Raw genomic sequence first — 20721 nt, 5'->3', positions numbered from 1 at the left:
TGGAATAAAAGTGAGCAGATGGAAGGATGCTGTTTTAGATAGTGTGATTACCTCTCTGAGGAGCAGAGACCTAAACAGGGTAATGGAGCAAGCCAATGCAGATATCTGGGTGAAGGGAGTTACAAAGAGGAATTAGCAAGTGCAAAGACCCTGGGGAGGAAAAGTGCTCATTGCGTTCCACAAAAAGCAAGGAGACTGGTAGCAGGAGAGTATGCAAGACACCTCCTGGGAGGTGAGATTGAGATTTAAGAGTAATCTAAATCTTTTGAGACAGAGTTTCGCTCTTGTTGCCCAGGCTGAAGTGCAATGGCATCATCTCAGCTCACTGCAACCTCCACCTCGTGGGTTCAAGCAATTCTCCTCCCTCAGCCTCCCCAGTAGCTGGGATTACAGGCACCCGCCACCACACCAGTCTAGTTTTTTGTATTTTTAGTAGAGATGGGATTTCACCATGTTGGCCAGGCTGGTCTCAAACTCCACTTCAGGTGATCCACCCACTTCAACCTCCCAAAGTGGTGGGATTACAGGTGTGAGCCACCACGCCTGGCTGTAATCTGCATTTTTAAAAAACTCCCCAGGAGATTCCATTTGAGATTTGGGGCTGGGAATAACATCTCAGATGCTCTTGTTTCTATAGCTCATCCAACTTTTCTCAATTCTTATCAACACTGTTTAGGTGTATGATCTGTGAGTGAGACACATCCCTATAGTATACAACAAAGACTGCATCCTCATAGGTTAAAGTGTATTGGACAGGCCCAAAGACTGGGCTTGTCATGGTTCTTATTCAAAGAAATTGTTTCTCTCTCTTAAACAAGAGACTAAGCCAAGCTTATATATTGAGTGAGGAAATGAACAAGAAAGGCTGAATCCAGAAAGGAAGGGGCAGCTCTTGGTGACAGATGAGATATGGAAGGCAGGCCGGGCGCGGTGGCTCACGCCTATGATCCCAGCACTTTGGGAGGCAGAGGCGGGCAGATCACCTGAGTTCAGGAATTCGAGACCAGCCTGGCCAACCTGGCAAAACCCCCATCTGTACTAAAAATACAAAAAATTAGCCGGGCATGGTGGCCTGTGCCTGTAGCCCCAGCTTCTTGGAGGATAAGGCAGGAGAATCACTTGAACCTGGGAGGTGGAGGTTACAGTGAGCGGAGATCACACCACTGCCCTCCAACCTGGGAACAGAGAGACACTCCATCTAAAACAACAGCAACAACAAAAAAAGATATGGAAGGCAAAGGAAAGAAGAATGGATATGCATGGCCATGAACAGGTTTTTAGAGAAGCAATGAAATATACATGAGGCAAAATGAGTTGAGTTTCATATATGTCTATATGAATCTAATTGAAGTGTGTGTGTGTGCGCGTGTGTGTGTGTGTGTGTGTGTGTGTGTGTTGGAGAGTGAGAGATGGCAAGACATGGGGGAAAAGTCATGGCTGGAGGCAAACAGGATGCAAATGAAGCCCCTAAATTAAATAAGTTCCCTGAAACATAAGTGTGCAGAGTGGAGAATGGAAGACCAGGACTAAGCCCTGGTAAGGAGAGATGTTGAGGGGCCAAAAAAAAAAAAGATATAGAATCAACAGCAAAGTACCAGAAAAATATGAGACCCTACCAGCCTATTACCCCAAATTACTGCTTCTAACAGAGATTCAGCAAACAAAATGGGCAAAGGTCAGTTCTCCTGTCTTTCAAACGTATGGGTATGTAACTTTATAAAAAAGAATCTCTTAGTATGGGGAACACTTTATCCCATAAATAAGTCAGACTCAATTATTTTGTATCAAAACAATATCTTAGCTTTTAACTAGCACAACTGCCAATACTCCGAGTCACATATTATGAATCACTATTTGCTCCTTCCTACACTTTCTAATTTCCTGCTAAGGAGACAGTGCTGAATGGGGTCATTAATCTGAATTAGAAATACTGTGACCTGCTCTGCACTTTACTTGCTAACACTGTGTGGCAGAGCGGCATCTGTGGGGGTTTTGCTTTCTATACTGCTCTGAGAAAGAGATGAGGCAAGGGAAGATGCTGAACTAGTTTTAATTTTTAAGCCCTTTTTAATTCCAGGTGCCATTTGTGCATCTCATACTGGGCTTTCAAATTCTTGTTATCATTTCACTGTTTGTACTGGAGCTGTTGTCAAATGACAAGCTTTGCTCAGCCTCTGTCTGGAAGTCCAGAGGCTCACCTTAGAAGGCTAAAATAATGTGGCCCCCTTATTATAAGAAAAGGAAGACGTGTACTTTTCTGGCCTGATTGACATAACTTAATGGATGTTCACTGGTCATGCCATGGAGGGAAGAATCTGAATTCACAGGAGCACCTGCAAAGCAGTTAGTTCAGTAAGTCTCCCTTTTACCATTGTGTGCTGACTTCAGAGGAAATACAATGCATGACCCTTGGAAAAACATAACTGCAAAGCCTCACTTTATAACTTTCAGGCATTTATTTTGTGTACATTAATTACTTACTATGTGGACTGGGAAAATAAACAGAAAACAGGTTTATTAATTTACCTCCTTGTTTAGGACCTGATAAAAATTTTGATGGAATTGTTGGGGCTAATGGGAGTTGAGGATTATCTTCAGAGGTACACCAGCCTTGTTCTACCTTTGACCAAAAGAGGGCCTCTCTTGACCTTCCCTCCCCCACTCTGATCTCTGATTGATCACTGCCCTTACTGCTAACAGTGCTACTAGTAGAAACTAACTAGAAATAAAAGCAGGTCCCATGAAGGTTGGATAAATCCCCATTTGGCAGGTCTGTTAGGGTCTGTCTGCAGGTGCAGCCCCAGCCTTCTGAGGTTGTCATTCAAGGAAAACAACTACATTTCCTTAAGTTCATTCTGGAAGTCTCTCCCAGATTCAGAATGCAGAGGTGAAGGAACTGTAGGTCTAAGCTGAGGGTCATTTATTTGTCTGTCCTATCGGCTGGGCTCTGCTACACCATTCTGGAGCCCTCAGAAGCTGGGAGGATTGGGCACTCAAATTTTCTCTATGACTTGTGCATGAAAATTCTTCTCTTTCTGACTGATCTCCTGTCTCTCCGCACCCGCTTTCACGGTCCTGGGTGGTGTCCTTGAAACAGCTCCACCTACCTGCAGCTTTGCCCAGAACCTCCTGAGCTGGCCAGCATCCCACTGCCCCTTCCACATGCCCCACATCCTCCTGAGTGACCTAGAATTGACTATATGTAGCCAATCACTTTGGAGCATTGGGCTTTGGGGGTTTTATTGCTGCTCTAGGGCTCCTTGAGTAATTTTCAGCAGTCACAAACCCCAGGATCCCTAGTCAGTATAATTGTAAGTCAATCATTTCCTTCTAACTCTGCTTCCACTTCCCTTTGGGCTGGCAAAATCATTATCATGGTTTCTTTCTCTCCTCAGTCAGGTATTTGTATAGGCCATTTACCTTGCTTCTCATGAATCTTCTCAACTGAATATTATTTGGGAGTGATTTTACTTATTTATTTAACTCAGAACTGCAGAAGGCCCGTCATTGATTGTCCTCTCTTCAACAGCCTAGGGCTGCCTTTTGTTTTTCTACCTGTAAGTACATGGACAGATGATCCCCAGGAGAAACCTTCGTGTGGCACAGCCTCAAGGGTCCCCTAACATGTAGCCGTTAGCCCACCAGTAGCCTGGCTTGGAGACCCCCCGATCCAACAAGGTCAGAGGAAGCAGCACTCTCTCTTCTAAGGTGGCACTGAGGGGAGGGCCAGGAGATAGGGGGATTTGTATGTATGGGGAAATGTGAAGAATCCCTTCCAAAAAGGTGCAAGCCTGCCTCACTACACTAACAAGAAAAAAGAAATGAAAGTGCCCCTGGAGTCAGATACAGAAGTTCCATATATAGGATGGTTATTTATATATTTATTTATTTTACTTTTTGTAGAGATTTGGGTCTTTCTATGTAGCCCAGGCTGGTCTTGAACTCATGGCCTCAAGCAATCCTCCTGCCTCAGGTTCCCAAAATGCTAGGATTACAGGTATGAGCCACTGTACCCAGCCAGGATGGTTATTTATGATAGTAAGTTTTGTTGAGTCAGAATCAAGGAGGCTACTAAATTCCCCTAGGACACTCCCTAATCTCCCATCTTCTCCCTATTCCATCAGTGATCCCACCATCCAGCACAGCAGAGAGTGTTTGCATTAAGGCTTTTCATGTGGTGGTGCAGGGTTTCTGCCTCTGCTTAAATCCAGGCCACAAAGCTCAGAAGGTCTATCCCTGGAATGCCCCCTCTATGTCTGATACTTTAAAATTCCCGTAGTGACATGCATTTCCAATGTTCCAGGATTGCAGACTCCCTTACATGCAGGCACGGGTTAATTTGGAGCCAGGTTTACTGTCCATTCCTGAGCCTATGCACATACTTCTGAAGCCGCCTGCATTTTTAATTATGTAATTTAGCTGCTGTCAGCATTTCCACAACCATTTCTCATCCTCCTTTCTTTAGCATTTTATAACATAGCAGCAATTCCCTAAAGAGGACATCAATATAGTAGCATCACGTGGTGGAAGAGTGTGGTCACCGAGTCGATGGGGCCTGGGTTCAAATCCCTAGGCAGCAACTTACTGGTTGCATGGCCTTGGGCAAGTTATTCAATCTCCCTAAATTCTAGTGTCTTCTACTTCATATCATAGTTATGAAAATTAAATAAGATAATGAAGGGAAATACTTATCCTGGATCTAGAATAGCACTGTTCAATAGATATAGAATGTAAGCCACATGTGTGATTTTAAATTTCTATTAGCTACACTTTTTTAAAAAGGAAAAGAAACAGATGACATTAATTTTATTTATATGTTTTATATAACCCAACGTATCAAAATATTATTTTAACATGTCACCAATATAAAAATATAAATGAGATATTTTAAATTCCTTTTGTCATACTAAATCTTTGAAATCATATGTATTTTATACTTACAGCACATCTCAATGCAGACTAGGCACATGCCAAGTGTTCAATAGCCTCATGCAGATAGTGGCTAAAATACGGGACAGTGAAGGCATAAAACATGGTAGGTGTGAAGTAAAGGCAAGTTCCCTTCACTAAGATGCTGTCTTTCCATGCTTTGGAGTTTAGGTATATTTGAAAATGAAACACTGAAGTCAGATTTAGCCCCAGTGCTAAAAGGCTGCTTTTGAGAGTTTCTATGATGTTCTCTTTCTGCAGGAAAACCAACCATTTGGTGCCCAGCTACCTATGCTTAGGTAGACAGTTCTACGGATGTTCATCTATCCTGCTCTTAGCCAAACAGACAGATGCTGCTACATTCCTGATTTCTTAGAACCCTATACCTCAGAGTTGCAGGGCCCCTCAGTAGTCTAACCCAATCTCTCATCAAATGCTTGAGCACTTTAATACTCACGTTAATCCCTCAGCCTCTTCTCGAACGTTCCTAGGGATGGACAGCTCATCATGCTCCTGGGAATGCCTGCTCCACTTCAGATGCCTCTGGTCATAACAAAACTCTTCTTTAGATGAGATTCATCTTCTTTCCATCTTCTTTCCATTGGTTCTAATACCAACCTCTGGGGAGATATAGAACAAGTCAGAGCCATCATCTGTGTGACAATCCCAGCGGTATTTGAAGTAGGCTCTCAAGTACCCTCTAAGTCCCTTTGTGTCTAGGATAAATAGCCCCAGTTACTTCCATGTTTGCTCATATGACAGTTATTGAGTGGTTTCCTGTGTCACTTACAAAGAGCAGCCCCAGAATTAAGCATGGGGTGTGCAGTGTGGACCCTGAAGACAAATATTCCTGCTTAAAGGTGGCTCTGCCACCACTGTCACTTTCACCATAACCACACCACACATTCAGCACTGGTTGGCAAGGAGCCTCTCCGCCCAGATGAGGCTCTGGACATAGCAGCCCAGCTCAGAAGACAACTCGAGGGCTGTGCTCCACACTGGATGCTGCGCCTCCTCCACCTGCTAGCCGGGGCAGTCACCCTGGCATTTCTCCTCTGCCAGCTGATATGGTTTGGATCTGTCTCCCTGCCCGAATCTCATGTCAAATTGTAATCCCCAGTGTTGGAGGTGAAGTCTGGTGGGAGGTGATTGGATCATGGGGGCAGATTTTCCCCTTGGTACTGTGTTGCGAGAGTGAGTGAGTTCTCGTGAGATCTAGCTATTTTTAAAGTGTGTAGCACCTCCCCTGCTCTCTCTCCTTCTCGCTCTGGCCATGTAAGACGTATGTGCTTCCCTTTCATCTTACTCCATGATTGAAAGCTTCCTGAGGCCTCCCCGGAAGCCAAACAGATGCATCCATGCTTCCTGTATTGCCTGCAGAACCATGAGCCAATTAAACCTCTTTTCTTTAGAGATTACCCAGTCTCAGATATTTCTTTACAGCAAAGCAAGAATGACTAATACACCAGCTTGGGATCAAAGAGGACCCAGAGGTCCAGTACCACCTCTCCTCTCACATGGCATGGTCTATGAGCCACTCCCAGCCTCTTCATGGCTTGGTACATAGAGGCAGGGCCCTAGAGATGCTTTGGCTTGTTCTTTCTCTGGGGGATTAGTGTTGTTCCTTCTGTGCCCCTCTGGCAGTGGGAAAGTCATTGGCTAGCTTTCCTTGTATGTGATATGGAAACTCCTGGAGCTACAGATTTGGGCCCCTCTTTAGGGTCTCTAGATGTTTCTCTGCCAGTGGTTAACTTCATATCAAACTCCCAGTAAGACTTGGTTCAAAGGAGTAGGATAGGCTACTACACATGGTGATGTTGGGCAGGGCCAAACACAAGTCTCCAGAGATGTGCAAGGAAAGGAACAGCTGCAAGGGAAGATTAAGCTCAGCTTTGCTCCCATAGATCAATAAATCAGTCAATCTTTATTGAACTCCTCTGCCTACACATGCTCATTAGTCAGCTTGGACCCAGGAGAAGCAGCCTGAGATTTGAGGGGGAGGTGAAGGCCTCCGGCCAAAATATTTCACCTCACAAAGGTCAGTGGTTTCCCTGTAGGGTCATTAACTAATTCATGCTAAAGCGTTAATGACTTATCAGCTTTCATTCTTTCTAAAGGGACTCCAACCAGGGGTGAGCTCTGAGAACTGATCACGGGGCCTGGGTAGAGACCACCTAACAGGGTAAAGGGTGGAGAAATAGAAGCTAAATGCAATTTTCTCTATCTCACCATTTTCTCTAGGGATCAGGATGCTGAATATTAAATAGGGTGGGAACAGAAGGTAGGAGCAGGGGCTCTGGTGACAGCACCACTTTCATTTCATTTCTCAGCTCTTGCTTCACCAAATGTGATATGCAGCTGGTCACTCAGCTTCTCAAGACTCTGTCTTCTCACTAGGAAAGCAGGAGTGTCCACCAAATAGAGTTGGGAGGATAAAGCACTTCATACAGCTCTCAGTTTAAAGATAAAATGTGCTGGTTGCTTTTGTGCACAATGAATGCAACACAGAGACCAACAAAAGCTACGACACTCAAAAAAAAGAAAATGAATGGTAGCTCTTCCTCAGGCCTTCATCCATTCCTCATTTGGTAGCCTTATATGATACCAGCATTCGTAAAGTTGTCCAAACCCTTTTGATATTCATTCCTACTCATTTCTATAGCCTACTAAATTACCTCCTAATTAATGAGTGTGAGTTTACTGTTCTGAAATCACTTCCCTGAAATGTCAAGGTGACCTCCCCAGCCAAGAGATTTGGGATTTGGTGACCAAGCTGCATTTTTCTTTTCCTTTTTGTTCTTAATTATAGATTCAGCATATGTCTTAGCTCCAGCTTTTCCCTCAGCAGAACATGAAGTGTGTCTTTATGCCACAGTCTTGCCTCCTTCACACTAGTCCTTCCGTCCTTCTTTTCTTCCCTTCCTTCCTTCATTTGACAAACATTTACTGGGTTTCCTCTATGTGCTGCTGATAAGGGCAGAATGACAAAGACAGTCTCTGGACTCATAGTCATTACTTACTGGTGGGCAAAGGAAGACAAGAAATAGGTAAGCAAGGAAATGAATAAAGTAATTCCAGTATAATGTGAAGTGTAAATAGGTGTAATGGAGAAAACAAACAAGAGGCTGAGGTGATGACTACTAGAGAGAAGGTCATCCACATCAAGCAAGAGCTCCTCAGATGAGAAAGAGCTTAGAATGAGATGCTGAGGCACTGAGACAACTGGGGTGACTACAGCTAGTAAGCTGGGTTAGGGAGGGGAAGCAAGGAGGCAGAGAGTGGGGATGAAAAGGAGGCTGGGGCCAGATCATGCAGAGCTTTGTAGCCCATCATATGAAGTTTGAATCTTACTTTAAACTCTATTTTGCTGAGAAGCTGTTGAAAGGTTTTGATCATGGCAGCAACATAATCTGATATGTCTTTTGAGAGATGACCTTTGCCATCAAGTGGATAATAGGTTGAGTTTGGGAAGACAGATTATAAATTCAGAGACTGCTACTTTAATCTAAACGAGAGATGGTGATGGTCTAGAACAGTGGAATGAAGTAGAGAGATTCCAGACACATTATTGACAGGACTTGCTGATAGATTGGATATATGGAATAGGATAAGGGAAAGAATTATCACCAATGATTCCTGGGCTTCTCTATGGAGTAACTGGATCAACATACAGAGGTATCATTATTAAGACAGGAAAGACGCAAAGCAGGCAGTAGCAGAGAAGCAAGTGTCCTATTTTCAAACACATTAGTTTTGTGATTCTGTGAGTTGTGAGGTGTCAAATAGATGGATGGATTTGTGAGCCTAGAACTCACAAACCTAACCAAAGATAAATTTGGAAGTCATAGCAAAAAAAAGACCTTTAATCCATGGGGATCAGTTTGATTACCTCCTTTCTGCCAAGCATTCTAGTTCCTCTCCTGTAGACATAATCTAGTGCCATTACAGTTGTTGTGTGGCCACTAAGACTAGACTCACAGATTTCCAGGTCTGACCAGGCAGTCCCAGAAAACAACTGCTTATCTAAGGACAACTGAGAGAAACAGTAGCCACTGCTATTTCCTGTGGAACCTCACCCTCTGACTCAATTCTAAGGAACCCTGTTCATTGCCCTGTATTATTCTGGAAGGAGTTGTTTTCACCCAAAGCTCATTCCAAGTATTGCATGTACCATTTGGCAAAATGGCCATCTCAGTAGATACTCAAGCAGATATTTGTTCTGTTTTTTAAAGTGAAGGTAAATGACCATTTCTATCTTAACCCTGGAACCATTTCCTTTTTTGTGAATAAATTCATTTTCTATCACTGCTAGCTTTTCACGACAAACGTATTTTAGGTATTACATGTGCCTGCAGCTAGGACATCAAGTGATAGTGTTACAGGACAGGTGAGTCACCAAACTGGGGCTTAGCCTGGGAGCATTCTTGACTTTACCCAGGAAGGAATTTAAGGATGAGCTAATGGTGTTAAGCGGCAATCTTTTAGTGAACAGTATTGTTGCTAGTGGAACATTGCTAACTCATAAGCAGTGCACACAGAATCAGCAATGAAGGGGCTCTTGGCAACTGTATTTATACTCAGGTAAACCCACTTTCAATTACAAGCAAATTTAGGGGTGGGCCAATGCAAATCGAGGGGCAGGTTATTTAGAACTTTCTAGGAAAAGGGCAGTAACTTTCAGGTCCTTGCCATGGAAAGGGGCAGTAACTTTCAGGTCCTTGCCATGGAAAGGAATGATAACTTCAGGATCTTTGCCATGGCATTTGTAAACTGTCATGGTGCTGGTGGGAGTGTCTAGTGCTAATGAGCAATGAGGGAAGCTAGGGATCACTTTTGTCACCATCTGCTGGTTCCTGCCAGTTTCTTCATTTTATCCTGTCTGGACCAGATCTTGTTTTGGTCAGCACGGTTGTGACCAGAAAACAACTCCTGCTGACTTCCTACCTCAAAAGACAATATAAAGTGTGATAAACGTAAGAAAAGACAAAAAAAAAGAAATTAAGGCATCCTTTACCCTGAGAATACATCCCTAGAGGACCCAGATTTTCACGATGATTCTAGTGAGTGAAGGGCTCCAAAAATCATAAGCTACCAGAAAAGAGAAACATTGCTCATAATATCTAGGTTTTTCTAGATTTTACATTCCTCCCATTTTAGAGACTAAACAAAAGTTGGATTTTTCCCCTTCCTGTGTGTCTAGAATTGACTTTTAAGCAAGGTTAAATAAAATTCGTGTTTATACTTCGTTAAATATTTCTAGAAAGTAGGAGATTTTGGCGAACATGTACTTTGAACAAAAATCACTACACTATTAAACATTTGCATGGTGCTATAATGTTTTCCATATACAATTACAAAAATTATTTGCTAACTCCTACTCTCAGTCTAAGGAGAATCAAACAAAACCATCAGCATATGCCATGCCAGCAAGTTTTCCTCTTTTGAACTACTCTAGGGAGCTTGAATTTGCATGCTAAAGTAAATGAAACAACTTGATTATATTTGCTGAAACAGCCCATTACTGAGCATCATTTGAAAGGATCACTAAATTTAGCACATGTAATAGAAATGGATTACCTCCATCTAAATGTGAGAGCATTGAGGAGAAACTATAAAAACATTGAGTATTATGATAAATTGAGATCTCATAAATGAAGCTGGTTAATTTTCTTACCAATTATCTTGCTATCACTTGAATACAGTTTAAATACCATATAAGTCTTAAGTCTTTGCATCTTCCTTATGAATATGTTGCTGTTTGTCTTAGAAAGATTTGACTCTGCATTTGTTTCTTTGCACCGAATCTTCTCAATCAGTTCGATGTTTTATTTTTATTTTTAGCGTCAAAAGAAGTACTGTTGGATGTGGTAAATTGTTTATAGAGAAAATTCCCAGCATGTGATGATTTAAATTTTAATTAAAAAGTTTCTCATGTATTTGTATTCTAGTTAACATAGAAGATATAGGCTAAAGGGGGCTTAAACCTGCAAAAATTAAAAACAGTGACTTCACAGAAAGCACACAAAGCCCACAAGCCCAGGAATTGAAACACAGTAGGAACAGAAAACTTACAAGTCATAGTAAAGAAACACTTGATGAAATGGTGTCAGCTTTCTGTGTAGATGCCAATGTCCACCTTGATTATCTACAAATCCCTTTTGCTGTCTTGGCTTCTGTCAGAAATGTCAGTTAGGAAATCATAATCAAAACATGCAGGTGTCTCAACATAATTCTGGGCTTTTTGTTTCAATCCAACTGGGAAGATCGATTTTTCATAATCATTGAAGAAGGAAGCATACTGTCTGAAAGGTTTTTTTAACTTTTTTTAAAACTTGAAAAAACTTTTCTCACAAGTTCTTCTTGATTTCTTGACACAAAACATCTTAACAAGAATATAAATTCAATATTGGGCCAAAAATAAAATGACAAAAAAAGAGTGTTATGAAAAGGAAAACTGAAGACTTATGGAAACATTTTGAAAAATCAAAGCAGTATCATGAAAGAAATAGCAAATAAATTAGAAGAGGAAGGAACAGAATAAGCACCACTGATAATGAAATTACACATAGAAATAGTTTCAGCTACTTAGGATACAGGCAGATTTAAGAAGATAAAGCAATGAGAAAAAAGATAATTGATATGAAAGATACAGAAACACTTGTATTCTTGAAATAGCCTAATAGATAATATATTCTAATTATTAATAATGGTTATATATTAATAATAGTTAATATATTCAAAAATATAATGCAAGAAAATTTAGCTGAATTAAAGGAAATGTTTTTAAATTATATATAGTGGAAAAGAATATGTGCAATGAGAAAATTTATACAGGACTCTCTGTACCAAGACAGATCCTAACCAAGCTCCTGCATTTCAGGGATAAAATTATTTCAGGCATTTGGACAGAAAAAGCAAATAGCCCAACAGGGATTAAAATCAGGCTGCCCTAGACTTCTCCACAGCATTAGCCAATGCTATAAGACAATGGAACAATTGTTTTGAGGTGAAAATAGCATGACCCAATAATGTCATACCCAAGATGGCAATCAAGTATAAAAGCATTAGGCATTATGAACCAGGAGAGGACTAAAGGAACATACTACCATAAGCTTGTCTGAAAAAAACAGATGATAAAAACTTGCCAATTCATTTTAATCAAAATTAAAACAGAGAATGCATGTGTCTTTTAAAAAACCAGTGGTTCAATCCACTTAAATATTGCCTATTTAGGACATGAAAACTGTAATTACAGAACAAAATTCAATGTTATGAACCGAAACAATGTAAAAAAGTAATAAAACTTACAAAAGTTGGAGATGATGATAGAGAAAATGTGAAGATGTAGGAAAAAAGGCCATGGCCTTTTTACTTCCATAGCAGGAAGTAAATTTAAAATGGTGAAAATTAAAATATAGCCCTTTAAAAGTCTTGATTCCAACACCAATATTTATCATGTTTTCTTAACTTTAAAAAGTACTTTTACAAAACAATATTTTTTGTTAAAAGGCAGTATGAATTTGAAGTTTAATAATACCTTTAGCCTTGCTTCTGTAAGTTCAAGTAAAATCAAATTTAATACACTTTATTTCTAAATGTAAAAAATTATAATTTTATAAACATAACAATAAGCTACTTTTATTTTTAAAAAGACTGGAAGAAAATATACCAGTATATTAATAATGGTTCATTTTGAGTAAAGGAAATCGAGATTATTACAGTTTCATCTTTATTCTCTTCTATAATTTTTTAAATTTCTTTTAAAAAAGCAAGAATTAAAACTGGACCAGGTGTATCTGATAAGAAGTTTTTCTCAGTCTTTCCTGATTTTAGGTAGTTCTTTATGAATTTTTGTAGTGAGCAGGTAGGGAGTGGGAAGGCTTGCATAGCTGTGTATCTACTACATCATGCATATATTATAATAGTAGGTATGTTTGTATAAATGTTTTTACTGCTAGAAAAGGAAGTAGTAGCCACTTCCACTTTTCATGTTTTTGTCTATGCCTCCAACTCTCCCCTCTTCTGACCCAGGCTCTTTTCCATTTTTCAGTGGAAGCACAGCACAGAGTAATGAAAAGGTCTACTTCCTACTCCCACACTTAAGAGCCTCAGGTTAGTCACCTGTCTTTGACAGGTCTTGCTGCCTCATCTATAACACATTGTCACCTGCCTGATGATAGGACTTCAGTAAACTACTCTGAGAAAACCCTTGGATTTAGATTGGGAAGCACGAGGAGAACCACGGCCTGAACAACCACAGAGGTGTTCCCTGTGGGGCTACATTTCCAATCAACCACAGCAGGAGGTTCCAAGAGAGCTGTGGGTAGAGAACGGTGGCTGGCCCATGGCTGGACCAAGATGCTCAACCTCGGTAGATAATGGCCAACAGCACAAATATGCTGATTTTTTTTTTCAATTCGCAAATGTTCCTATTCTTTTTTTTTTTTTTTTTTTTTTTTTTGAGACAGAGTCTCACTCTGTCGCCCAGGCTGGAGTAAAGTGGCGCCATCTCGGCTCACTGCAACCTCTGCCTCCCAGGTTCAGGCAATTCTCCTGTCTCAGCCTCCCCAGTAGCTGGGACTATAGGCACACACCACCATGCTTGGCTAATTTTTGTATTTTTAGTAGAGACAGGGTTTCACCATATTGGTCAGGCTGGTCTTGAATTCCTGACCTAAGGTGATCCACCTGCCTCGGCGTCCCAAAGTGCTGGGATTATAAGCATGAGCCACCACACCCGGCTCCTATTCTTTTTCACAGATATAGGTGGGGAGGTTTGGAGGAAACAGTACATGAAGCAAGACAGTACATTCTATGAGTTCATTAGAAGGCAAAAAAAAAAAAAAAAAAAAAGGATTTGGGGAGGGACAAGGGTGCAGAGCAGTGGTAGGACAGACAGCTCTTCAGGAAAATATTTGCATAGCTTAGTACTTTACACCTTTACCTTCTTGGTCCTCATAGCAATCCTTAAAATTAAGGAGAAGAGGTAATACATATGGATATGGTCTCCACTTTACAGATGGCAGTGGCTCAGCCCAGTCAGGGGTTTCTTCAGGGTCCTTAGGCTAATAAGGAGGGACAGTGAGGATGGCACGCCAGCCTGCTCACCCTGAGGCAGTACTCTTTCTGATACCCCAGCCTTTCAAATATAAAGCCATCACAGCCTTAAATGTATTTGGCAAAAAAAAAAAAAAAAAAGCAGAGAACCTGAAAAAACAGTAAAAGATTTTAAACAAGTATCTCCAATTTCCCAGTCCCATGCAGTGAAACCTCTGTCTCCTGACTTGGGGCCTGTACCTCCTTCACCACAGACAACATGCTGTCCAAATGCCTCAGGGTTCTCCACAGGCAGCACAGAGGGCTCTACTAGAGCCCCTTACAGATGACGTGAAATGGTGCATGGGTTGGGGGAGTGTCTCACATAACCTGCTCATGAGTCCTTCATTCCCAATCCTTTCATGTTCATATGTATACACCTTTATTGTCCTTGCAGCTTTGTGGGACTAACTGGTGGGTGTCATGCTATTTCCTTTATATCTAAAGAAAAGAATAAAGTGTTTAGAAAATATTGATATGCTATAGAGATCTCAGCCCCTATGGAGACTGCAGTTCTGTCAGTCTTTCCAAGTATTCCTTTTACACAGGACTCCACTGACTAATTTCCTCATTTACCTTCATTGATGTCATCTGCGGGAGTGTTAAGCTGGCATGTAATTGTCATAATGGCAGATCACATTTCTTGAACACTTACAGGTGCTGTGCTTAGTGTTTTGTCAGCATTATCTCATTTAACAGAATTATGATCCTAATATTTTTGATAACGGAACTGAAGATAAGAAGGGTTAAGAAACTTACTCCTAATCAGACAGAATTTGTATGAGGGGAATCAGATTTAAGCCCTGGTCCAGGGGATTCTCAACCTTTATACTAGCACCCTACACATTTCCTCTGGTTTTCATCACAGGTAAAGAGCACAAACACCTGCTGAATGCCTGAATAGCCCCCTTGAGAATATCTATGGAAAAGCTTTATGGCAAGGTGCCATTGTGGCTAAAAGTTTGGAGTTAAGAAGCCTCAAGCTCAAATCACAGCTCTGATACCTAAAACCTGTTAATATATTGGAGCCTCCACTTCTCTGGTGAAACAAGGGTAATGATAGCACCAATATTATAGTTGTGATTACTAAATGAGAAAATATCTACAACACACTTAGCTTGATGGCTGTGGTGCTGCAGAGACTTGGTAATGTTCATTATTGTTCTATTAAGCCAAAATAAAAAAGACTACTCCTTTCTGGCCACCCCCATTAGCAACTTCTGGAGACAGAAACTAATAAGAGTTTACACATTTTAAAACTATTGGCTGAAATAGAGTCATCACTTTTCAGAGCTCCCACCTTTGTCTAGCACACTTAAATGTCTACACTAAAATGACACTGCAAAGACTGCCCAGTAGGTAAACTGAGGAGCTGATATTTATGAAGCACCTAATATTGGCAAAGCTCTTTGCGACACACAAACAAGTATAAATCTAAGCCATTTCCCTCATAGAGTTTTCGGGCCTCGTTATGTAACAATAGGATGTTCTGCAACAATAATAATAACTGCAATGCAAAAAGACAATTCAATACAGGAGATCTTGCAAAGCAGTGTCTGATAGATCCCATTTGGTGAGGTACAAATATCACTCTTAGTTTAAGGTAAGATCTTGCAAGCTAGAAAATATGTAAAGATTAAGAGGGAAGAAAGGAATTTAAGAAAAGGGTAAAGACTGTGAAAAATAAACCCACAGTACCCAGTGGTGCAAAATCAAGGAAAGGAGGGGAGAGAGGCGGAAAGGCAGATTGTACGTAAGTGGCCATAATGGAGCATGTGTGGGGATGTGGTGGAACAGGAGGAAAGAAGATAATGAGCTTCTTACACTCCTTCTGCTCTTTACTCAGGGACCCAGCTAAAGAGCAGGGGGAAAAGAGATCCCTATCATAAAGGGAAATAATTAAAAATCACTTTCTTTGGGAAATCTCAGCAGCACTGTATCTTGAAACAGACTTAGGGTGACAACTGCTCACCACCTTAAATCTGCTCTGAATTTGGAATTAATTAAGAGAACACATGAGGCAAATAGAGAAAAGCACAGTATCAGTTCATAAGACTGGCTAGAAAATTGGGCTAGATCTATGACCATATTTTGAAACTAATATCCCCTTCCCACAAATTAAAGTTATTGGCCAATTAGGGGTAAAATTGTACAACCACAGGTTCCCATCCCACCTCACCCCATTCTCCATCCAGGTCAGGTCACTGCATGCTACAGAGAAGACCATACACATAGCTTGTGCAGGTGGTTCTGAAAATAAGACAGAGGAAGAAGGTCTCGGTGCTCCTCTCCTCCTCCCAATCTCACCAGTCAGTTATGGAGCCAGGAGAGAAGGACAGATGTTTCCCTCCCAATATTGGCCCCTGTTAGGGAGTGAAAAGTATATTTTATAGGCCTGGTAGAAATCCAAGGAGGTAGAAAAATAAGTCTCTGTCTCTCTGTGCGTCGCTCTCTCTGTTTCCATCTCAATAAAAGTTTGAGATTGCAATAAATAACAACTAAAAGAAATACTACTTTCTGTATTTTCCCTAGGTGTTTATTATTGAGGTTTTCTTTGTATCCGTTAACTAGTATGTTTTTTAAATGCGCTTCTGTGTTCTATGGGGGTTGCATTCATTTCTGCTATTTTTCTTTGAGTCAATGTCTCACTCTGTCACCCAGGCTGGAGTGCAGTGGAGCGATCACAGCTCACTGCAGCCTTGGCCTCCCAGGCTCAAGCAATCCTCACACCTCAGCCTCCCAAGTAGCTGGGACCACAGGCACATGCTACCATGTACTTATTTGTGCTATTTTGAATAAGCATCACAATTTCACTTTCTGGAAAAACCAGAGTTAGTGGAATTGCAAGTGCTGTATTTTATGCCTCAGACTTGGCAGGTTTTAACACGTTGAAATTGGGGATAACATACAATTTTTGGACTTTATAAAGAGAGACTGGGAAAGAAATCATGATATATTTGAATACCAATGGTACTTGAGGATTAGTGGCTAAATTTGAACCAAATTTCAATATCCCTCCCAAAGATCAAAAGGAAATGAAATCTATCAGTGGGAACAAGCACATTGTTTTTGGTTTGTTTAGAAAATGTAACTAATGTCAAAAACCTACACATTCATCTCTTCTTTTCCCTGTTTTCTCCTCCCTGCCCAATTTGAAACTTCATTGTCTCAATTACCTCAGCTAAGCATTGATCTGATTCAAGCTAACATTATTGAGACAACTGGTCAACAGCCCCAAATAGCCCAATGTGCATTTACATTCCCATGATGCACTTGTTCACTCAGGTGACAATGATGGATGGAATGCTGATCACTGGACTTAGCTAAGCTCTCTCCCAGTGTAGGCCACAGTGACTCTTCTAGTCGCAAATCTTCCAGAAGCAATAATTTCCTTTTGATATTCCAGTTGCTCAGGTCGGTGCCAGGGTCCCCTAAAGGAAAGAGCATGGTCATGCCATTTCAGGCACAGGGACTTCAGCCTGAGACCCAGGTGGTCTAATCACTTGAGTTGGGGAACTTCTTATGGTCTGGCCCTCATGAGCTTCAAGCCTCTGAACCGGGAAATTCAAACATTTCAGGTGCCTGAGGGGCCAACCATTAAATGACATAGTTTGGAAAGAGACCCTTGCCCATTTGGCTTAGATTTATGAGTATCCTGAATTATCAATCTCATTAGTATTAATATTCCAACGATATGATAATATGATAAATTAACTTATTCCACAAATATTTATTAAATGCCTACAACAGTACCTGTTACATAGTAAGTATTCTGAAACGATTTATTGATATGCAAAATATTTCTGGATAACTCACTATATGCAGACTGAATACTATGTTCCCTGGATGAAATGATTCCTAAGTAGAAATGGGAGCCCTTACTGTGACTATAAAATCATTTGCATATCAAGAGCCTCTAGCCTCTTCCTTCCTCTACCCCTAACCATTCCCACCACTTCTAAAGAGACAAGTGATCTAAAAGCTTGAACAGTGTGCCCATAAATCTATCTCTAAAGCTCTGTTCAACAGTATGTCCTCCCCTGGGCCCATTACAGGAAAATATGCACCATTTGAAACCTGAACCATCCACTGTCATAGAGAAATACATGAATCAAAAGCAGCTGGCCCTCAGCAAAATATGATGCTTGCTGGCTCAGCCTCCACATAAGGCCAATCACTGTTGCCATATTGGTTTGCTGAAGACTAGAGTCATCAAAAGCTACTGCCCAAATAGCTCTTGTACTGCTAGGGAGCTTCAAGATTAAAATATTCCTAGTACTTCCCTCAAAAATCTTTTCAGCTGGGAACCTTCCCTGACACTCTCTTCCCACTTTTTTTCACCAAGAACCCCTTTGTTCTTTGCACCTTCCCCCCATATTTGAAAAACTATCAGTAATACTACTTATCATGTTCTACTAACATTACTAGTTTGCATGCTTACTTGAGCTTCCTAAGAGCAGTTACTCTGGTTTCTTCATCACTGAAGCCTTAGCATCTCACGTAATAATAGCTTAGCACATAGAAGGTGGTGAATAAATGGTTTTCAAGTAGAATTTCTTTGTTCTTAATGAGTCAATAAACAAAATATCACTTAGCCAGAGCCAGTAAACTATATAAGCATTGGAAGTCTCTATTCAACCTGCCGTGTACTCCCCAGACAGTCCGAAAATCCTTATCATAGTTCATCATTATATGCAAAACCTAGAAAATATTTTGCCAAATTTTTCTATAAAATAAAACCACATAATTTAAAAATAGGTGTGTGACCTTGATGATCTTATACAAATCCCCTAATTTCACAGATAAGAAATCTGAAGTCCTAAGTAGGTAAGTCAAGATCATACAGCTAATAAATGGCAGAAAAAATGATGAAATCCAAGGCTCCTTGCTCCTTTGCCCATGCTTGGTTACTAGTCCATGATCCAGATTCAGCTTGTTGAAGTCCCATTTCTTCAGGGGTTCATGAAGGGACTTGGGGGAGGCAGACAGTGATCGATGAGCTAGATTCAGAAATATCCACCAATTGTCTAGTTCTTTTTTCTTTCCAGGGGCATTAACACTGGACAAAAGCTGTCTTAGTACAAGGAGCAAGAAAGGGAAAATGTGATGGAAATCCAGCTAATGAGATATAAGGAGGCCTTTTAGGACAGGTTCAGATTTGTAACCTGGATTCAAGATAGACTACCCTTGGGTCAGATCTTCGGTGGTGACTGAGTTTCAGAAGAGAATTTCTGAATTTATCCTGGCCTGAATCTGTGTCCCTGAAAGGATCCAGTATACCCCCACCTACACACACAGACACATGTGCACATGCACACACATACACACACACACACACACAATGTATTAGAAACACACAAGCATCCCTAGCACTCTTGCACTCAGGATCTGGCACTCAGTACTAGCATGATGCCACTCAGAACCCTAAACTGTCAGTTGCATGACTAATACTGCTTAGGCATCTCCAGATGTCTTGCCCTGTGTCCTCAAAACAAAAAGAAACCATGTCCAACTGCTATGAAGCTCCGCAAAGGTCAAGATAAACACTGCTACAGAGCAGAGGAGAAATTGAGCAGCAAAAGCACTTAGGCAAGAGAAGAGACAAATTAATTTCCTTACCAAACTTTCTCCTCTTAGATAGAATGAGTGCGATAGATTCTCACAGAATTAAGAGTTACTGCTTCTCTGCAGGTACCAATCTGTGATTCTGGACGTGCTCACAAATTAGTACTGTATTTACAACAGTTTCAGAAGTTGAATATTTCATAATGTTAAACAATGCATATTACTCTTAAATTTATCTTTATTTAGCTCTAGACATAAAATATGTGGAGAATACAAAAGTTTTTTACAATGGTAACCAGATGAACTTTCAGTGTCAGAACTGTGAATAATTTTATATTTATAAAAATAGAATTTCAAAATAACTGGTGAGTGTCAGTTTTATTTAGAAATTTTATGAGCATAACAATTACAATTTGTATTTTGCCTATTATTTTTAATAATTCTTTGATATTTTAGGAGAAATATAACTTTTAAGACATATAGTATATGATTTTTTCATATTTATATGTACTCTATTTTTGAACACAATATAATCAAATTGTATAGTTTGCATACAGATACATTTTATTTTTAATGCTTTAGCTCATTTCTTAAACAGCACTTAAATATAAAAAATATTAAGTATAACAACAAAACTAAAGAGAAAAAAGATCTTATGGAATAAATGCATAATAATTGATTATTATGTAATAATTTTTATTACTCATCCAAATAATAATGACTTATCAACAGAATACCAAGGCATACATAATAATAATTAAACTTAGTCATCTTTAGTGTTTTTCCAACTTTCTATTATATAAAAACCATAGCTTCACCCACATTATTTTTATTTCTTCATTAGGAATGTATATCTGTCAAAGAGGAAAGTCAGAACATGTTTTATTGAACAGTTCGTTAGCTTGATTTAGAACCTTTATGTGTATAGACATATGGTTTGTGGGCCTCTGTTTGTCCTCTCATCCCAGCTGCTGAAATGTTAGGAGCGGCCAGTGTATGAGTCACCAAAAGTTAACATAAAGTGATTGAAGTCCCAAAGTAAGCCACCAAGGAAAGTAGGAAAATAAGTCTCTTCCCTTCTCTTGAAGTCAAGACTCTGTTTTATTTTGTTTTGGTTTGGTTTTTGCTTGT

At 40.3% G+C, this 20721-nt stretch overlaps 1 long non-coding RNA gene across 2 annotated transcripts in view; it reads right to left on the bottom strand.

Moving 5' to 3' along the window:
• Positions 1-5279: 5279 nt before the first annotated feature.
• LOC103220231 (uncharacterized) overlaps positions 5280-20721 on the bottom strand; it is a 98144-nt gene continuing 82702 nt past the window's right edge. For both annotated transcript variants that reach the window (XR_005243336.2, XR_492304.3), the window contains exon 4: positions 5280-5549. This is a non-coding gene — a long non-coding RNA (uncharacterized lncRNA). The remainder of the gene's footprint in view (positions 5550-20721) is intronic.

This window comes from Chlorocebus sabaeus, chromosome 14, assembly GCF_047675955.1.
Source record: "Chlorocebus sabaeus isolate Y175 chromosome 14, mChlSab1.0.hap1, whole genome shotgun sequence".
In the NCBI taxonomy this organism is placed as follows: domain Eukaryota; kingdom Metazoa; phylum Chordata; class Mammalia; order Primates; family Cercopithecidae; genus Chlorocebus; species Chlorocebus sabaeus.
The sequence above is the reverse complement of the archived record's forward strand: the minus strand, read 5'-3'. Positions and strand labels throughout refer to the sequence as shown.